Below are 21,919 nucleotides of genomic sequence, written 5' to 3'. Positions count from 1 at the left end.
TGAAGAATTGATGCTTTTGAACTGTGGTGTTGGAGAAGACTCTTCAGAGTCCCTTGGACTGCAAGGAGATCAAACCTGTCAATCCTAAAGGAAATCAATCCTTAATATTCATTGGAAGGAATGATGCTGAAGCTGAAGCTCCAGTACTTTGGCTACCTGATGTGAAAAGTCAACTCATTAGAAAAGACCCTGATGCTGGGAGAGATTAAAGGCAGGAAGTGAAGGGGACGACAGAGGTCAAGATGGATGGCATCACTGACTCAATGGACAATGAGTTTGAGCAAGCTCCAGGAGACAGTGAAGGACAGGGAAGCCTGGTGTGCTGCAGTCCATGTGGTTGCAAAGAGTCGGACACGACTGAGCAACTAAGCAACAACAAATAATGATTAAGATTTAGTCAGTACTTACACTTCCCCTGGTAGTCTTCTAAGATTATAAAAACAAGAATATGTGTGAGTCATTAATTTTCACAATAACTGTATGAGTTAGGTACTTTCTGCATCCCTATTTCACAAATTTAAGAAACAAAGACAAAATGAGTTTAAATAACTTGACCAAGATAATCAGGCAAGGAGTGGATTTTTTCTGTTTTAAAATAATGTTTATGTCTCCTTTCTTTTTTTAATTTATGTTTATTGAGATAACCTGGGTTTATAGCATCATATAAGTTTCATGTATACAACATTATATTTCTACTTCTGTGTAAAAAATAAAGTACTTAAATGAAAAATAAAACTTTTTCTTCTAGTTTAAAAAAAAAAAAAATAGAAAACCACCCTGAGTTCTAACACTGGGAGACATTAGTTTTTTTTCAAAATTAATTGAGTCTAAAAAGCATCCTCATAAAGGCTTAGCAAAGGGGTTCCCAATGAAAAGTTTCCTGAGGGCCCCCTTCAGATCTCAGTTCCTCAGGCTGTAGATGAAGGGGTTCAGCATGGTGGTGACCATGGTGTACATCACTGTGGCTGCCATGTCCCTCTGGGTGGTGTGTGTGGATGCAGGGTTGAAGTAGACCCCAGTGATAGTCCCATAGAAGAGACAGACAACACAAAGGTGAGAGCCATACGTGGAGAACGCTTTCATTTCCCCTGGACTGAGAGCACCTTCCACCCAGCCACAGTAATAGATGAGTAAGAGGCCATGATGCACACAAAAGGGATGAGAATCACTGAGCCCCCAAGGACCAACACCAGCATCTCATTGACTTGGGTGTCAGAGCAGGAGAGCTTGATCAAAGCATTGAGGTCACAGAAGAAGTGTGGGATCCTATTGGTGCAAAAGGACAAGCAGGACATCAGGATAGCATGGACCATGGAGATGAGGTTGGCTGAGATCCAGGGTATCATCACCAGCAAAGTACACCGAAAGACACTCATGATTGTCATGTAGTGCAGTGGGCTGCAGATGGCCAGGTAGTGGTCATAAGCCATGGCTGAGAGAAGCATGCTGTCAGCTGCCCCAAAGGTGATGAAAAAATACATCTGGGCCAGGCAAGCTGAGAAGGAGATGGTGGTGAGCCCACACAGATGGTTCACCAGCATCTTGGGGATGGTGGTGGAGGTAAAGCAGATGTCAAGAAGAGACAAGTTGCTGAGGAAGAAATACATGGGGCTGTGGAGGTGAGGGTCCAAGATGATGGCCAGGATGGCAAGAAGATTCCCCAGGCACCCACTCAAATACAGAATGCAGGACAGGCTGAAGAGCACCTGCCTCTGCAGGGGCTTCTGGGGGAGGCCAAGGAGGATGAATTCAGAGACTTGGGTCTGATTGTCCATGTCCAGGCAGAGCTAAAGCCAGAAACAGGGCGTCAACAGTACGTGGGCTCCTGGAGTGAAAACAGATGACCTCATTGCCTTTTCACACTCATCTTTCAAGATGCTTCTCACTTAACCTCTCTGAGCCTCTGTTTCCTCATCTGTTACATGGGATTGATAATTCTAACCTCTTAGGATCACTATAAGGATTAAATGAGAAGAATATATATTAGAAGTTTAAATCCATACACAACATGTAAACTATTTTATTAGTGGGAACTCACAGTGATGCAATCAAAACAGCGATGTGTTAATTAGCTTGAATGTCACTATTATTCCACAGTGTATACATACATTAAAATATCAAGCTGTATACCTTAATTAAACACATTTTTTATCTGCCAGTTATTCTTCAATAAGGATAGACAGATAAGAAATAAAAGCAAAATAAATAGTCTAAATATTTCAAGGATTTGACTTTATAAATAAAAATAAGTAATAAAAAGTGATTCAGGATCAACCCTGAAGCCAGACAGACTGGGTTTAAAGTTCAGTTCTACCATTTACTAGCTGTGTGATATTAGGCAAGCTACTTAACCTCTCTGTGCCTTAGTTTTCTCACCTGTAAAATGAGGATAATAATAGTACCTGCTCCATAGAGTTGTTGTGAAAATGTGATTAGTTAGCATGTAAAATGCTGAACCTTATGTATTTTTCTGAGAGTTAACATCTTTCAGTGGTTGAGAGCAAGGACCCTTTGGAGGGGTAGAAATTGTTCTCAGTTAAAGGTTACTGATTTAGGTTAGACACACCTGAAGTGTCTCTTCTCTAAAGAACCTGCACAAATAGACTAACCTTGAGCAAGAGAGTTGACATTTATTCCAGGCACTCCACTTGGAACTAGCTGCTTGTCACATGTGTCATCTCAGTCGCTAAGTCATCTCCAATTCTTTACGATCCCATGGACTGTAACCCACCAGTCTCCTCTGTCCAAAGAATTCTCCAGGCAAGAACACTGGAGTGGGTTGCCATTTCCTTCTCCAGGGAATCTTCCCAATTCAGGGATCAGCCTGTGTCTCCTGCATTGCAGGCAGATTCTCTACTGTCTAAGCCATCAGGGAAGCCCATCATTCTATTTAATCCTCAACAACACCATGAGCAGGGAGCTGAGGCTCCAAACCTAACTTCTGCATCACAATAACACTACCCACCCATGCGGCTGTGATGACAAGCACCCTAAATCCTTGTGGATGAAACTGATCAGAATCCTCCCAGCCTCTGAAGGGAAGTTTCAGATGGGGAGTCCTTCCCTGAAACCAGCCATGCTGCAGCTCGTCTTCTGGATTCACTTACCATCAATGACTACTCTACGTGCTAAGTCGCTTCAGTAATGTCTGACTCTTTGCAACCCCATGGATTGTAGCCCACCAGGCTCCTCTGTCCATGGCATTCTCCAGGCAAGAATACTAGAGTGTGTTGCCATGTCCTCTTCAAGGGGGTCTTCCCAACCCAGGAATCAAACCCATGTCTCTTATGTCTCCTGATTTGGCAGATGGGTTCTTTACCACTAGTACCACCTGGAAAGCCCTAATGACTACTGTATCTCTGTTGGATTCCAGGACCTCTCAGCCCCCAGGTGTCGTGTTTCCAGGAATTTGGGGCTGCTGCAGCCTCAACTTTGTCTTGCAGCTGTGAAGGAAGAGCATGCTTTCTCAGGGAGCACTCAGCAGAACCACACCAACAGGTTTATAACTGGCTCTTTGTCCTCTGAGCATGATCCCCCAAGAACCTTGTTAGATCAAATACAATCAGCTTATCTTCCTTAGTGGTGCTCTTGAATCTAGCACCCTGTGGAAAAAAGTTTTTATCCCAAAAAGCATTGCCTTTCTTCAGACCTGTCTTTCTTGGTTAACAGAGGGATAGCGTGGTACTCAATATTTCCCATGAAGGAGCTCTTAAATATGTTATTCATATTTAAATGAATATGAATGCTCAATGGTAAAAAATCTGCCTGCCAGTGCAGGAGACATGGGTTCTACCCCTAGTCCAGGAAGATCCCATATGCCACAGAGCAATTAAGCCCATGCGTCCCGACTACTGAAGCCTGTGCTCACAAGGGAAGCCACCACAATGAGAAGCTCATGCAGCAACAAAGATCCAATACAGCCAAAAACAAATAAATAAAAACAAAAGAATCAGAGAGTAATTTTAAATGGAATTTAAAATGTTTTTAAAATGTTATTCCTAAAAATGGCTGCAATGTATTCTTTTTTATGTGATTGGACATCCTATGATTTTTACAAAAGCCCAATGAGAAAAGCAATTATGTTTTATGAATTTCACCTCAGTACAAAAAGAAAGATGTTCAGCTTCCATCATGATTTAGGAAATTACAACAAAAACAACAAAATATAACTTTTGGCCTGGAGAAATGCACAGTATGGACAACATTCAGTGTTGGCAAGTATATGAGGAAGTGAGCGTGGCTCATGTACTGCTAGAGGGAGTGTAAATTGCTACAACCCTTTGGGGAGGGCAACTGATAGGTGGAGTTTGACTTGTTGAACATTCATCTATATGGGTTGTTTCTAAATGTTGCCTTTTGGCTATTAAAAATAGTGCTGCTGTGAACATGCATGTATATATATTTGTTTGAGTCTCTGATTTCAGTCTTTGGAAGTATAATCTAAAAATGGTTACTGGGTCTTATGCTAACTCTATGCTTAAGTTTTGGGGGACCCACCAAACCACATCACTAAACAATTTGACATTCCTATGAGCTATGTACAAGGAGAATATCTCTCTAATCCTCACAAACATTTGTTCTCTTTCTGCTCCCCTCCTTTTTTTTTTTTTTTTTTATTATAGCTGTCTTGATGTATGTGAAGTGGTGTGTCATTGTGATTTTGATTTGCACTTCCCTAGTGATTAACGATGCTGAGCATCTCTTCATGCACTTCTAGGCCATTAATATACCTCCTGTGGAGAAATGTTAATTTAAGTCTTTGCCCACTTTTGAAGTTGGATTTTAGGTCTTCTTGTTGCATCATAAGATCTCTTGACATATCCTAGAGCAAATAAATATTTTTTAAATAAGTGTCCCCTCTTGCTGGGCATCTTCCCAGGCAAACCCAACAACAGGATGAGTCAAGAGGGTTGTGTCTCACAGCAGGAAAGGAGAGCGTGGGATGAATTGAGAGAGAAGCACTGAAACATATACATTTTTGTTGTTCAATTGCTCAGTCGTGTCCGACTCCTTATGACCCACCCCATGGACTGCAGCACAGCAGGTTTCCCTGTCTTTCACTATCTCCCAGAGTTTATTCAAACTCATGTCCATCAAGTCAGTGATGCTATCTAAGCATCTCATCCTCTGCCATCCCTTTCTCCTTTTTCCTTCAGTCTTTCCCCAGCATCAGGGTCTTTTCTAATGAGTTGGCTCTTCGCATCAGGTGGTCAAAGTATTGGAGCTTCAGTTTCAGCAACAGTTCTTTCAATGAATGTCCAGGGTTGATTTCCTTTAGAATTGATTGGTTTACTCTCTTTGCTGTCCAAGGGACTCTCAAGAATCTTCTTCAGCACCACAGTTTAAAAACATCAATTCTCCAGCACTCAGCCTTCTTTATGGTCCAACTCTCACATCTGTACATGACTACTGGAAAAAATAAAGCAGAAATAGATGCTTTTTTCTGGAACTCTCTTGCTTTTTCGATGATCCAACGGATGTTGGCAATTTGATCTCTGGTTCCTCTGCCTTTTCTAAACTCAGCTTGAACATCTGGAAGTTCACAGTTCATGTACTGCTGAAGCCTGGCTTGGAGAACTTTAAGCATTACTTTACTAGCATGTGAGATGAGTGCAATTGTGTGGTAGTTTGAGCATTCTTTGGCATTGCCTTTCTTTGGGATTGGAATGAAAACTGACCTTTTCCAGTCCTGTGGCCATTGCTGAGTTTTCCAAATTTGCTGGCATATTGAGTGCAGCACTTTCACAGCATCATCTTTTAGGATTTGAAATAGTTCAACTGGAATTCCATCACCTCTCTTAGCTTAGTTCGTAGTGATGCTTCCTAAGGCCCACTTGACTTCACATTCCAGGATGTCTGGCTCTAGGTGAGGGATCACACCATCATGATTATCTGAGTCATGAAGATCTTTTTTCTACAGTTCTGTGTATTCTTGCCACTTCTTAATATCTTCTGCTTCTGTTAGGTCCATACAATTTCTGTTCTTTATTGAGCCTATCTTTGTGTGAAATGTTCCCTTGCTATCTCTAATTTTCTTGAAGAGATCTCTAGACTTTCCCATTTCATTCTATTGTTTTCCTCTATTTCTTTGCATTGATCACTGAGGAAGGCTTTCTTATCTCTCCTTGCCATTCTTGGGAACTCTGCATTCAAATGGGTATATCTTTCCTTTTCTCCTCTGTTTTTTGCTTCTCTTCTTTTCACAGCTATTTGTAAGGCCTCCTCAGATAGCCGTTTTGCTTTTTTGCATTTCGTTTTTGGGGGGGATGGTCTTGATCCTTGTCTCCTGTACAATGTCATGAACCTCCATCCATAGATCATCAGGCACTCTGTCTATCAGATCTAGTCCCTTAAATCTATTTCTCACTTCCACTGTATAATCATAAGGGATTTGATTGGTCTAGTGGTTTTCCCCACTTACTTCAATTTCAGTCTGAATTTGGCAATATGTGTTCATGATCTGAGCCACAGTCAGCTCCCCGTCTTGTTTTTGCTGACTGTATAGAGCTTCTCCATCCTTGGCTGCAAAGAATATAATCAATCTGATTTCAGTTTGGCCATCTGGTGATGACCATGGCCATCTGGTGATGTCCATGTGTAGAGTCTTCTCTTGTGTTGTTGGAAGAGGGTGTTTGCTATAACCAGTATATTCTCTTGGCAAAACCCTATTAGCCGGTTGCCCTACTTCATTCTGTACTCCATGGCCAAATTTGCCTGTTACTCCAGGTGTTTCTTGACTTTCTACTTTTGCATTCCAGTCCCCTATAATGAAAAGGACATCTTTTGGGGGTGTTAGTTCTAAAAGTTCTTGAAGGTCTTCATAGAACTGTTCAGCTTCACCTTCTTCAGCATTACTGGTCAGGGCACAGACTTAGATTACCATGATATTGAATGGTTTGCCTTGGAAATGAACAGAGATCATTCTGTCTTTTTTGAGGTTGCATCCAGGTACTGCATTTCGGACTCTTTTGTTGACTATGATGGCTACTCCATTTCTTCTGAGGGATTCCTGCCCACAGTAGTAGATATAATGGTTATCTGAGTTAGAACTGGACATGAACAACAGACTGGTTCCAAATGGGAAAAGGAGTATGTCAAGGCTGTATATTGTCACCCTGCTTATTTAACTTATATGCAGAATACATCATGAGAAACATTGGGCTGGAGGAAGCACAAGCTGAAATCAAGATTGTCAGGAGAAATATCAATAACCTCAGATATGCAGATGACACCACCCTTATGGCAGAAAGTGAAGAAGAACTAAAGAGCCTCTTGATGAAGGTGAAAGAGGAGAGTGAAAAAGTTGGCTTCAAGCTCAACATTCAGAAAACTAAGATCATGGCATCGGGTCCCATCACTTCATGGCAAATAGATGGGAAACAGTGGCTGACTTTATTTTGGGGGGCTCCAAAATCACTGCAGATGGTGATTGTAGCCATGAAATTAAAAAACACTTATTCCTTGGAAGGAAAGTTATGACCAACATAGACAGCATATTAAAAAGCAGAGACATTACTTTTGTCAACAAAGGTCCTACTAGTCAAGGCTATGGTTTTTCCAGTAGTCATGTATGGATGTGAGAGTTGGACCATAAAGAAAGCTGAGCACCGAAAAATTGATGCTTTTGAACTGTGGTGTTAGAGAAGACTCTTGAGAGTCCCTTGGTCTGTAAGGAGATCCAACCAGTCCATCCTAAAGGAGATCAGTCCTGGGTGTTCATTGGTAGGACTGATGCTGAAGCTGAAATTCAATACTTTGGCCACCTGATGTGAAGAGCTGACTTATTTGAAAAGACCCTGATGTTGGGAAAGATTGAAGGCAGAAGGAGAAGGGGACAACAGAGGATGAGATGGTTGGATGGCATCACCGACTCAAGGGACATGAGTTTGGGTAAATTCTGGGAGTTGGTGATGGACAGGGAGGCCTGGCATGCTGCGGTTCATGGGGTCGCAAAGAGTTGGACACAACTGAGCAACTAAACTGAACTGAACTGGAAAAAAAACATAGTTTGAAACATATACATTACCATGTGTAAAATAGATAGCTAGAAGGAAGTGGCTGTATGACACAAGGATCTCATCCTGGTGCTCTGTAACTACCTAGAGGGGTGGGTTGGGTGGGAGGTGAGAGAGAAGTTCAAGAGGGAGAGGATATATGTATATTTATGGTTGATTCACATCTTCCAATTAAAAATAATATTTTCTTAAGTTAAAAAAAAGAAAAGAGGGTTGTTTCCATGCAAGTCGTGGTAGGTCCTGCCCCCAGCTCAACTTTTTTGCTCATCCTGGGACTGCCTTGAGCATCAATTCAGATATGTCTGTAATACAGTGAGGTAAGTCACTCAGTTGTGTCCAACTCTTTATGACCCCATGGACAGTAGCACACCAGACCCTTCCGTCCATGGTATTCTCCAGGCAAGAATACTGGAGTGGGTAGCCATTCCATTCTCAGGGGATCTGCCAGGCTCAGGGACTGAACCCAGGTCTCCTGCATTGAAAGCAGATTTTTCACCAGTGAGCCACCAGGAAAATCTGAATATAGTCAGCTAAGGAGGCACTGACTATGTGCAGAGCACTGTGTGGTCACTGGAGAAATAATAACAAATAACCAAAGTCTCTTTAAGCCACAGCCTCACAGCTTTGCAAAGCTTTTCTCACAGGCAGAACATGTGCGTTTCTGGATTCCTCCACTGGGTTTAACATGGGCGATAATCAGTGATTATTAGTTCATGTTGTTTCATTCTCCTAAACATTTATCCATTCCCTGCTGAGTGCCAGGCTGCTGCTCACAGCTTCAGACAAAGAGATGGGTCATCTTCATCCTTGCCTGAAGAATATTGTTCTCTACCTCCTCCTTCCGCTGTACCATGCTCTTGAGTTAGGGAGTGTGTGGCAGTTTTCCTTCTTTTTAATTTGATACCAAATGTGGGTGGCGCTAGTGGTAAAGAACCCACCTGTCAATGCAGGAGACATAAGAGAGGCAAGTTCGATCCCTGGTTTGGGCAGATCCCCTGGAGGAGGGCATGGCAACCCACTCTAGTATTCTTGCCTGGAGAATCCCATGGACAGAGGAGCCTGGTGGGCTACAGTCCATAAGGTTGCACAGTGTCAGATACAACTGAAGCGACTTAGCACACACACGTGTGAAATCTGGTGGACACTCTAGTGTTTGTGGCTGTTTAATTGTAGGTGGGGGCTTCCCTGGTGGCTCAGTTGTAAAGAATCCATCTGCCAATGCAGGAGAAATGAGTTCAATCCCTGGGTTGGAAAGATCCCCTGGAGAAGGAAATGACAACACATTCCAGTATTCTTGCCTGGGAAATTCCATGGACAGAGACTTTGCAGGCTACAGTCCATGGGGTTGCAAAAAAGCCAGACATGACTTAGTGACTAAACAACAACAATTGTAGATGGGTTTCCTTTTTCAGTCTTTTTACCTCAAAAGTTTTCAGGAAATGGAAAGGGACAGTAACCCTCCCAGGAGTCTGTCACATCTTAACTGCATTTATCTCCCAGCAGCTGAATGACTTGTGCTCTGATCTGTTTCCCTCTCTTACCTAAAAGCTCTTAGTAGAATCGGGTTTCAGCCATCTTTCCTCTCTAGCACACAGAAGGAGTGCCATACTTGTTTCTAAGATAAATTTCCAGCCAAGGAATAGAAGGGTAAGTTGAGTTGAAGTGCTCTTTCGTTTCTTCATCAGCATCTTGCTGAAGAGACATTCTATTTCTGAGACAAATGGTTGCCAGTCAGTAGAGGAAGGGAACCATGTTTGATCTACTCTTTGATAACTTGGAGGAGTCAGAACACCTACACTAGCTAGTTGGTTTGTAAGCGTGACCAGCCTTGAGCTAGCACTTATCTCCAGCTCAGAGAATGTCAAGCCCCAACCCACTACACATTTAACAGATGTGTGTGTGAAATATCTGAGCCCATCATTGGGAAGACTACCAGTGACCAGAACAAACATGGTATCTGCCTTGATGGGACATACAGTGAAGGGGAAAAGGCAGATGATAACTGAATTTAGAAAAAAGTGCAGAATATGAGAAAAGGAAGATGGTGCCTTCAAGACAACCCAATCCGTACTTAGATATCTTCACATAGGCTTTAAAATGTTTCACTTAAAGACACTGGAATATCTGTAGTGTCGGGAGCCGTGTTAGGCATTATTGACAAAATGGAGGCACGGCCCCCAGCCCCCTCTCCTCATTCTGCAGGCACAGACCCGGGATTAAGGAGTTAGGCCTTGTAATTCTGACTTGTCTTTTCCTCTCCTCAGCTGAGTTGACTGAAAAGGAATATTAAGGTGCTATTGTTCTTGAGAGGAGATGAGAAGGCACAAAGCCTTCTGCAGCTGTGCTCAGAAAATAATTCATAAAGTTAATCACTGACATTTGTTCAAGGACTTTTACAAAAGAGTGTTCCAGGATGAGCACATAGGCCGTAGCTTGAGGCCATGGGAGGGATTGCTATCTGAAGCCTATTTGTGAGGAGAATGTTTATGGCAAAGGAGTTTACTGAATTTAGGGCTTAGAAATAATTAAAATAGAAGTTAAAGATTTAAGGAATGTTGTAAAGTTAGCATATTTTACTATAGCTTATAGAAGTTAGGAATTTTTAGAGATGCTATAGCTAGAAGCCTTTTTAAGAGATAGTGAGCTCAGGATGTTAGGGGCAAACAGGATTTAGGAAGATAAGTAGTAAACTGAGGAATGTAGCATGAGTTACCGTGTAATCACAAGTTAACATTAGGACACATTAGAGGAGGTAGATAATAGATGATAAGACTGATTCCCAGAGAATCACTGAAACAGGAACTCTGTTTGAAGAGCAACAATGATTTATGGAGATAATAAATCTGGGAGAGGGGGAACTGAAAATGTCAAACCTCTGGCCTAATGTTTTTGTAAAAGTATAAAAGAGAATCTTAAACTTGTAATAAAGAGGCAGTCCAAAAGAAAACAGAGGCTGTCTCATCGCCGACACCGTTCACGTCTTCAGGTTGAATCCCTGGTTGCTGGAGTTGGACTCCGGCACTGTAGTTATTAAAGCCACTTAATATTTGGGTGCAATAGTAAATGTGATCTTTTCTAAATAGTTCTGTGTCTCTCAGTTTGTTCTTGGTTTATAAAAATGCAATTAATCACTCTATTGACTCTGAATGTAGAAAACTTGGTACATGCTGCTGCTGCTGCTACTGCTGCTAAGTCGCTTCAGTTGTGTCCGACTCTGTGCAACCCCATGGACTGCAGCCTACCAGGCTTCTCTGTCCATGGGATTCTCCAGGCAAGAACATTGGAGTGGGTTGCCATTTCCTTCTCCATGGTACATGCTAATAAACACTAAAGGTGAAGGTAGATTCGTGTTTCTGTAAATACAAGTGATACACCAGTGAAAAATTATGGTTTTGTATTTTCCTTTCCAAATTTTCATACTTTTGTTTATTGGTTTTATTAATAAAGTTTTGTTTTATTTTAATTAATTTATTTTTTATTTTCTTAAATTTATTTATTTTAATAGGAGGATAATTACTTTACTTTTTTTTTTAACAGCTTTTTCCATACATCAGTATGAATCAACCATAGGCATATATTTGTCCCCTCCATTCTATACCCACCTCCCACCTCCTCCCCACCCCATCCCTCCAAGTTGTCACAGAGCATTGGCTTTGTTTGCCCAAAAGCATACATTAAACTCCCAAAGGCTCTCTATTTGACATAGGGTAATGTATATATTTCTGTGCGATTCTGTCAAATCATTTGGTTTCTGCCATACAACAGCCATAGATATACATATGTCCCCTCCCTCTTGAGCCTCCCTCTCACCTCCCACCCCATTCCACCCCTCTACGTTGTCACAGAGCACTTGATTTGAGCTCCCTGCATCACACAGCAAATTCCCACTGGCCTTCTATTCTGAATATGGCAATGGATATATTTCAGTGCTACTCATTCGATTTGTCCCACCCTCTCCTTCCCCCGCTGTGTCCACAAGACTGTTCTGTGTCTGCATCTCCACTGCTGCCCTGCAAATAGGTTCATCAGTACCAACTTTCTAGATTCCATATCTGTGCATTAATGTATGATATTTGTTTTTCTCTCCCTGACTTACTTCACTCTGTATAATAGGCTCTAGGTTCATCCACCTCATTTGAACTGACCCAAATGTGTTCCTTTTTATAGCTGAGTAATATTCTATTGTATATATGTACCATGACTTCTTTATTCATTTCTTGGCTTTTGTTTTGTTGTGCCTTACTGCTTCATCCAGGACAACCATTAGAACGTGGAAGAAAACTCATGCCGTTAGCACGTCTAACAAACCCATATATTGTTCCTGAGCAAAAATGCAATGCTCTCAACACTAAACTGTTAAATATGATACTTACAGGCCAGTTTTGTGTAAACAGCATTTTGGTTAAAGTGTTTCCCTTCTACTACCAGTTTGCTGAGTTTATTTTTAATATTTATTTGGCTTTTGGGTCTTAGTTGTGGCATATGGGATCTTTCATTGCAGTGTGTGGTTTCTTCATTGTAGCACATCAGTTTACTTGCCCCACAGCATGTGGAATCTTAATTCTCTGACCGGGGATTGAACCCGTATCCCCTGCGTTGGAAGGCAGATTCATAACCACTGGACCACCAAGGAAGTCTCTGAGTTTCTTTTTGAATCGTGTTTACCTTATATGAGTTATTTTAAATTGCATTGATTAATTTAAAATTTTATGTATATTATTCCTATAGACATAAATTATAAGAAATATATAACTAGCTCCTGTGTCTCACTTTTAATAATTACAACACTTGGCCAAGGTTTTCAATTATTTGATATATTATTTTAAAGAAAATCCCACACTATACATAAATTTACCCATAATTACTTATTATGTATTGCTACTCTATCTATTTACCTACCTATCATGCCATTAGGACATCTAACAAGCAAATAAAAATGCCTCATATTTCCTGATACAAATGATGTTTAAATACTGTGATTTCTTCAAAAATGACTGTTCGAAATAAAAATCCAAACATGTACACATGTTTATTTAGCTATGTCTTTAAGGTTCTTTTACTTTCCAACAATCCTACTTTTTCCTTTATTTGTATTATTTTGGGCATAAAAATCAGATTCTTTGCCCTGTAGAAAGTCCTACATGATACATATCACATATCATATTCTATATGATACATGTTAGTATCATGTCCTGCATGATACATTTTTCTCATTGTTCCATCTTGGTGTCATTTTACCTGAACCCCAACATAATTTAGACAGAGAAACAAGAGAGGAGAAAGATGCTACCAAAAGAACTGGGGCTTGCAAGAAGACTCCCTTTTCTGCAGTGAAGTTAGGAAATTGTTCTGAGGTTATGCCTAATAATCTCTCCCAAGCCTGGAGATAGAGGAAAGACAGCAGGCTCAGCAGACCTGTGGCTTCTTGCAGATCCAGGAATAACTGTACCAATATGTATTACATTCATCAGACAACCAGAACTCAGACTTCTTCATGTAGACAGTCATGGCAAAAAGATTCATTAGAAGGCCAGTTGCTGTGAAAACACACAAAGCATCAGCTGAGTCCCTTAACCACAGTGTTGGCACTCTAGCCATGCCCAGCTGGAACTCTTACCAACAAAGTCCCAGAAGAGGATTGAGCCACTGGGTGAGAGTCTATCCCTAAAGATACACGAAATCTAAGAAATAACCATATCTTGTAACAAGCCATACCTCATACAGTAGGGAACTATTGGCATTGAAGACATATCATTACCTGCTGTGAGGGATTATCCTGTACATTATAGGACACTGAGCAGCATCTGTGGTCCCTGCCCACTAGGTGCCAGTAGCAGCCACTCTATCATGGCAACCAAAAATATCCCAGACTGCCAAATATCTAGTCGGGGGAGGGGGGGACATCACAATCATCTGATGCAAGATCTTGCATTATAAATAAAATAAATGAGGCTCAGGTGGGCAGGTGACTTAAAATCTCTAGATCTAGGAGATTAAGTTTGACAACATGATGCATTTGAGTGTCTGGCATATAATAGGTATTATGTCTGCCAAGTGATCCATATCCTCCTTTATAAATGTTTCTTAAAATGTTTGCAACCCTCATTCATTCATTCCAAAACTGTGTTGTGCACCTGCTGTGTACCAAGCCTTGTACCAGATATTGGAGTCACATAGATATGTGGGATGCCTGCCTACTTACTCTAAAGAAGCAGCTCACCTGATGGATTATATGTGTATAAGGAAAGGAAGATCGTATTAAACACAGGCACAAAACTCTGCATAGTGTGTGGCTGGGATATTAAGGGAGTTGAATTAATTCATGCTGGGCACGGGATAGATTGCTGTATGGGGCACAGTATCTGTATGGAGCCCTGTTGAGCACAGGGCTCTGCAGGCGTAATGCAATTCACCAAATCAACAGAATGTGTTCTAGTCAAATGATACAGCAGGAACAAGAATAGAAGGATAAAGATACATAAATATGCAAGACATTCCTTTAAAAAGTAGGAACAGAACTATCCTATGACACAATAATCCCACTACTAGGCATATACCTTGAGAAAACAATAACTGAGAGAGATGCATATACCCCAATGTTCATTGCAGCACTATTTACAATAGCTAGGACATGGAAGCAATCTAGAAGTCCATTGACAGACTGATGGATAAAGAAGCTGTGGTACATATATACAATGGAATATTACTCAGCCATAAAAAGAACACATTTGAGTCAATACTAATGATGTGGATGACCCTACAGCCTATAATACAGTGAAGTTAAGTCAGAAAGAGAAAAACAAATTTCAAATATCAACACATATACACAGAATCTAGAGGGGGGCTTCCCTGGTGGCTCAGTGGTAAAGAATCCACCTGCAATGCAGGAGTTGCATGAAATGCAGGTCTGATCCCTGGGTGGGGAAGATCCCCTGGAGGTGGGCATGCAACCCACTCTAATATTCTTGCCTAGAGAATCCCATGGACAGAAGAGCCTGGTGGGCTACAGTCCATAGGGTCACAAAGAGTCAGACACAAGTGAAGCGACTTAGCATGCATGAATGGAGATACAGACATAGAGAACAGACTTGTGAAAATAGTGGGGGATGGAGAGGGTGGGATGAATTGAGAGAGTAGCATGGAAACATATACATTACCCTATGTAAAACAGATAGCCAGTGGGAGTTTGCTGTACAAATCAGGGAAGCCAAAACCAGGGCTCTGTGACAACCTAGAGGGATGGGATGGGGTGGGAGGTGGGAGGGGGCTTCAAGAGGGAGGGGATATATGCATACCAATGGCTGATTCATGTTGATCTACAGCAGAGACCAACATGATATTATTGCAAAGCAATTATCCTCCAATTAAAAATAAATAAAATTTTTAACTGCAAGACAAGGTCCATGAATTATTAGGCAAGTAGCTGTGGCAAGGAATTGGAGAGCACTTGGGAGTACAGGAAATGAGATGGTGAAGATAAGTGGCACCCAATTTGTGGGCACGGAAAGGTGCCATCATAAAGATTCTGGACTATGAGTGTGCAACTGAGGAGTTAAATGTTTTCTAAAACTATATCAAAGACATATTTTAGAAAGCTGGCACCCTGGACTTGACTACGGCATGATTTGCTGAAGGTAAGACTACATGTAGGAAATATAATAATTGTCTTGAGACCTGAGCTGCAGTGGAAGCAGAAGGGATACAAGAAAACAAATGTACACAAGACGGTCCAGGAGGCTTGGGGTGCAATTCTGGGAAGACGTTTGGAAGTGAAGGAAAGTTCAAACACAGGTGATGATCAGAACATGAGGTCACTGAATGATATGCTGAGGAGTTAGGACTAGATCCCCTGGGTAGTCACTCTCCTCTCTTGCCTCTCCTAAATTCTGTTCTATAGGACACTAGAGACTCTGAAAGTGAAAGTGTTAGTTGCTCAGTCTTGTCCAACTCTTTGTGACCCCATGGACTGTAGCTGGCCAGGCTCCTCTGTCCATGGGATTTTCCAGGCAAGAATACTGGAGTGGTTTGCCATTTCCTACTCCAGGGGATCTTCCTGACCCAGGGATCAAATCTGTGTCTCCTGTAGCTCCTGCATTGGCAGGCAGATTCTTTACCATCTGAGCCACCAGAGAAGTCCCTAGAGACTCTAGATAGGACCAGATGAGCTCTTAATAAGCTTGGCACGTCACACATTGCCTACTCTTCTCCTTAAAGTGCTCAATTCCTTTTAATGTAGCAGAAGTCCTATAATAAGGAACTTCCTGTTTAGTGTTTCCTTTTTATATACACTTCCCTTGTGGCTCAGCTGGTAAAGAATCTGCCTGCAATGCTGGAGACATGGGTTTGATCCCTGAGTTGGGAAGATCCTCTGGAGAAAGGAAAGGCTACCCACTCCAGTATTCTGGCCTGGAGAATTTCATGGACTGTATAGTCCATGGGGTCGCAAAGAGTCAGACACAACTGAGTGACTTTCATTTTCACTCTTTTTTTTTTTTTCTCAGTCTTTTTTTTTTTTAAAAATTTTTTAACTTTACAATATTGTATTGGTTTAGCCATATATTATTGCAAAACAATCCATGTAATACAGATGAAAGTAAAAATCCATTTTTACCAACCACTCATCCTTATTCCAAACTCATTCCAGTCCCCTTCCAGAACAATGATCATTTCCAGTTTGGTCTTATATTTCTGGAAATTTCTATGTAAATAGATACATATTTTTTTTTACAAAAAATATAATTTTCAGGGAAATCAAATTGATACACATTTTGATACATATTTTCCCAAAACCTGCTTTTTTCACTTTGTAACATATTTATTCCTTTTCCAGTCCTGTGGCCACTGCTGAGTTTTCCAACCTTGCTGGCATATTGAGCGCAGCACTTTCACAGCATCATCCCTCAGGAAAAGGTCAGTTTTCATTCCAATCCCAAAGAAAGGCAATGCCAAAAAATGCTCAAACTACCACACAATTGCACTCATCTCACACGCTAGTAAAGTAACGTTCAAAATTCTCCAAGCCAGACTTCAGCAATATGTGAACCGTGAACTTCTTGATGTTCAAGCTGGTTTTAGAAAAGGCAGAGGAACCAGAGATCAAATTGCCAACATCCGCTGGATCATGGAAAAGGCAAGAGAGTTCCAGAAAAACATCTATTTCTGCTTTATTGACTATGCCAAAGCCTTTGACTGTGTGGATCACAATAAACTGTGGAAAATTCTGAAACAGATGGGAATACCAGACCACCTGATCTGCCTCTTGAGAAATCTGTATGCAGGTCAGGAAGCAACAGTTAGAACTGGACATGGAACAACAGACTGGTTCCAAATAGGAAAAGGAGTACATCAAGGCTGTATATTGTTATCCTGCTTATTTAACTTATATGCAGAGTACATCATGAGAAACGCTGGACTGGAAGAAACACAAGCTGGAATCAAGATTGCTGGGAGAAATATCAATAACCTCAGATATGCAGATGACACCACCCTTATAGCAGAAAGTGAAGAGGAACTAAAAAGCCTCTTGATGAAAGTGAAAGAGGAGAGTGAAAAAGTTGGCTTAAAGCTCAACATTCAGAAAACGAAGATCATGGCATCTGGTCCCATCACTTCATGGGAAATAGATGGGGAAACAGTGGAAACAGTGTCAGACTTTATTTTTCTGGGCTCCAAAATCACTGCAGATGGTGACTGCAGCCATGAAATTAAAAATGCCTACTCCTTGGAAAGAAAGTTATGACCAACCTAGATAGCATATTGAAAAGCAGAGACATTACTTTGCCAACAAGGGTTCATCTAGTCAAGGCTATGGTTTTTCCTGTGGTCATGTATGGATGTGAGAGTTGGACTGTGAAGAAAGCTGAGTGCCAAAGAATTGATGCTTTTGAACTGTGGTGTTGGAGAAGACTCTTGAGAGTCCCTTGGACTGCAATGAGATCCAACCAGTCCATTCTGAAGGAGATCAGCCCTGGGATTTCTTTGGAAGGAATGATACTGAAGCTGAAACTCCAGTACTTTGGCCACCTCATGCGAAGAGTTGACTCATTGGAAAAGACTCTGATGCTGGAAGGGATTGGGGGCAGGAGGAGAAGGGGACAACAGAGGATGAGATGGCTGGATGGCATCACTGACTCGATGGACGTGAGTTTGAGTGAACTCCGGGAGTTGGTGATGGACAGGGAGGTCTGGCATGCTGCAATTCATGGGGTCACAAAGAGTCGGACACGACTGAGCAACTGAACTGAACTGAACATATTTATTGTTCAAACATATGGATCTAACTTAATTTTTTTAAGTTACTTTGTGTGAATATGCCACATTTGTTTTGTCACTCCTCAAGAGACATTTAAGAATCAATAATCTGTGACCACTGCAGACAATGCTGAACTGCACATCCTTATACACATATGCAGATGTTTCTCTGGAATAGATACCAAGAGGTGAAAATTCTGGGAATAATATGTACATTTTAAATCTTAATAGATCTTGTTGGCCTAAACCAAACTGCCTGTCACATTTTCCATTGTCACACATGTTATTTTGTTAGTGTCAAGTGTGTGTGTGCGCATGCAAACCATAATCAAACAACATTAGATAGGGTATATGTATACCTGTTTAATGCTGTTAATTATGGTTTGCACACAAACAAATGACACTAACAAAGTAACATTAAGCATGACAATTGGAAATATGACTGGCAGTTTGGTTTAGGTCAAAATCAGATCCTTGAGGAAATTGAGGATCTACGGGAAGATGGTTCCAAGATCCATCTTCCAATGAGAAAGACTACAACAGGGGCACTCACATGAAGATAGGGACTGAGCCATGGGACAGACTGCAACAGAGACACTCTCGTGAAGGTAGGCACTAAGCCATCTTGCCACTTGTAAATGCCTTTTTAGTACTGTTTCCTGAGGGCAATCCAGTATGGGAAATCTCCTTGTAGACTCAAGAATGTCTGTGTGGGGAGAGGGCAGTTTAAGTCAAGCAATACTACAGCCAGAGGTGGGGATGGTGGTAGATGCACTCTAAGAACTGGGCTAACCTATGAGACTCCATGGATAGGGATGTCACCCCATGTCACAGCTGAACACGCTAACCGAGAGCTCTGAGTTGACCTCCACATCCACCATTATTACAGCCGATGCAGTCAGCACATTACCAACACTTGTGATCCTTAGGCTCCTCATCTGTAAACTGGACATAACAATGGCAGGTGCCTTCTAGGATTTTTCTGGAAGGTCCAGTGAGGGAATAAGAGCTTAGTGTGTTTCCTCATTGAGCATTGGGTAGGAACTACTTGGGAGTGTTACTTAAGGGCATACAGCCATGGACAGGATAAAGAGTTTGGACACTACCCCATAGAAATGGTTCTGGCCATCAGTTGGATTCCACTGACCAACACTGAGTTCTGGTGTGTGTCCAACCTGGTTCCAGCACTAGGGACTCAAGGGTGAGTCAGATCCACCTCCTTTTTCTGGGGGCAGCAGCACATGTGGGGACAGGGACCCATGATCTGGCAGCACATCCCAGTGTTGAAGAACAGAGAGTGGAAAGAATGCTGAGGAACAATGTTAGATCTGATAGTGAAGAAGGAGTAGGAATTATCCACACAGATTAAGGGAGGGAGGGCATTTCAGACAGAAGGGCCAGGAAGTAGAATTGGTCAGAAGCAGGTCACAAAAGAAGGCTGGCCAACTCTACTTGCCAACAGACTGGATATGTGATATGAAGCACAGAATGAAGATCTGCATTAGATTCTACAGGGGACAAAGACGCACAGAATGAAGATCTGCATTAGATTCTACAGGGGACAAAGACATCAGTTTGCATTGGCCACAAGGACCCCCAAGGCATCCCTTCCTCCTTCTCACCTGCTCTGCTTGGCTGTTGATGATGACCAGGTGAGCATCCTCCTCAGCACAGTGACCCATGGCTTTGAGCCAGGGGGTTCATCAGTGGAAAAATTGTAGCAGGATCCCTGGAATGCCTTCCAGGTCTTTGGGCAGGACTCACAGGAGGAGTCTGGGAAAGGGGAAAGAGGTCAGGTCGGCTGGGGCTGGTAGCTGCTCTGGTCACTGAATGCAGACACCAATGAAATGACTTGAATTTGACCCACCTGTGCATCCTTGACACTATGCAAAAGTGAAACACACTGGCTTGCTAGTTGTCCATTGAAGGGATGGACCTTATCAGAGGTAGAATGCAAAGCAGGGTTGCCTCAGACTTTGTGTTAACTTCAACCGTGACAGGGGTTTGATTGAAATAACCCACATGACACACTCCTATGCTACAAGAACTGCTGCCATCAACAGTGCTGGAAAGAACAACCTCCCTCTCCAAACTCTGATCTTCACCACTCAAACCACCCTATCTCCTTACCATTGCCCGCCCTCACAGCCTCCATTTACCAGAAGATTTCTCCCCGAATGATGTCTCATTTGTGTCCAGCATCTGCCAGACCCTGTAGAACTGAAAGACCCATAGAGAAAGGCTGATCGAAACCTAGTGGTATACATGGTTTCCAAAGAAGCCCACCATTCTGATCAGCACTCACATTTGATGTCCAGTTGCTTCAGTTCTTCCTGCATCTGGTTTATGAACTGTAAGACTAAGGAGATAAAAGCGATATACTCTAGAGCTTTAGACACAGTTTTTTCACCATCCCCCCAAATTCTCCAGGCTGAGATGGGGAGGGCAGTTTTCTTGCTGAAGTCATAGGTTCAGGAACACAGTCCAGCCACCCCTTACCGCTCCATCTTCCTCACAGCCCCATAAAACCCTCTTCTCAAGACGAGATTTGAGGTCCCAGTCTATCGGATCACCTTTCCCACTGGTCCTGCCAACTTACCTTCAGCTGGAACTGCACCAAGGATCAGAACTAACAGAAGCAGCATCAGGGTCACTGTCAGGCAGAAAAATTTCCAGGGATCATCCTGGGGAGGCTTTTGATCCTGCTGTGCTGTACAGACAGGAGCAAGAGTGAATCAGCAGGATATCCCACACACAGTGCGAGAAAGGGCTTCCCAGGTGGCGCTAGTGATAAAGAACTTGCCTGCCAATGTAGGAGACGTAAGAGATGCAGGTTAGATCCCTGGGACAGGAAGATCCCCTGGAGGAAGAAATGGCAACTCACTCCAGTATTCTTCTTTGGGAAGTCCCATGGACAGAGGAGCCTGGCAGAGCTACAGTTTATGGGGTCACAAAGAGTCGGACACGACTGAAGCGACTGAGCACAGCACTCAGAGTCAGGAAAAGTGCTGATATAGTGCAAGGCTGTGGAGGGCTGAGACTGTATCACTCACTGGAGTAGGAAGTGGTAAGTGATCACTGGTATTGCGGAAGGTGTCTACTCCTGCCTCACCTGGGTCCCTGGGACGGGGCAGAGATTTTCCCCCCATTGGTGTGCAGTCCTGCAGGCTGCTGCTCTCTGTGCCTATATCCAGCTGTAGCTGCAGCTCCTTCTGCTCTAGCCACCCACAGCCCTTCTGGTTTAACTGAAGACACGCCCTTCCTATGTGGGGAAATGCCACCCCCATGTAAACCATCAGATATTTCCTATCTGGTTCAGCAAAGCCCCTGAGTTCTCTAGATGGCTTATCATCATTCATATCATGGGAAAATGATACTGGCACCTTGGAGAAGGTATTCTGCTCCCAGTATATTCTCTACAGCTTTCATTTCTGCTGCCCCAGAAATCTGCCTCGAGGGCTCTGGTGCATTTGTGTCTTAAGGCTTCAGGTCACAGTTGTTTCAAAAGACATGGCATTTTCTCAGAGATAAAATTGTGTTAATTTCAACATTGGCGTTCTTTTTATGACTCTTCTCTCAGAGCATGTGGCTGATCATTCCCCACATATTGATGTCTTATAACTTTACATTTTAATGGAGAACATGATGCAATA

General features: G+C 42.3%; 1 pseudogene; it reads right to left on the bottom strand.

Annotated features, from left to right (window-relative positions):
* Positions 1–840: 840 nt before the first annotated feature.
* On the bottom strand, positions 841–21,553 carry LOC138988580 (olfactory receptor 1f45-like; annotated as a pseudogene).
* Positions 21,554–21,919: the final 366 nt, after the last annotated feature.

Source organism: Bos mutus, chromosome 7, assembly GCF_027580195.1.
Source record: "Bos mutus isolate GX-2022 chromosome 7, NWIPB_WYAK_1.1, whole genome shotgun sequence".
Taxonomy (NCBI): Eukaryota; Metazoa; Chordata; class Mammalia; order Artiodactyla; family Bovidae; genus Bos; species Bos mutus.
Note: the sequence above shows the minus strand (reverse complement) of the source record. Positions and strands in the feature narration are given on the sequence as shown.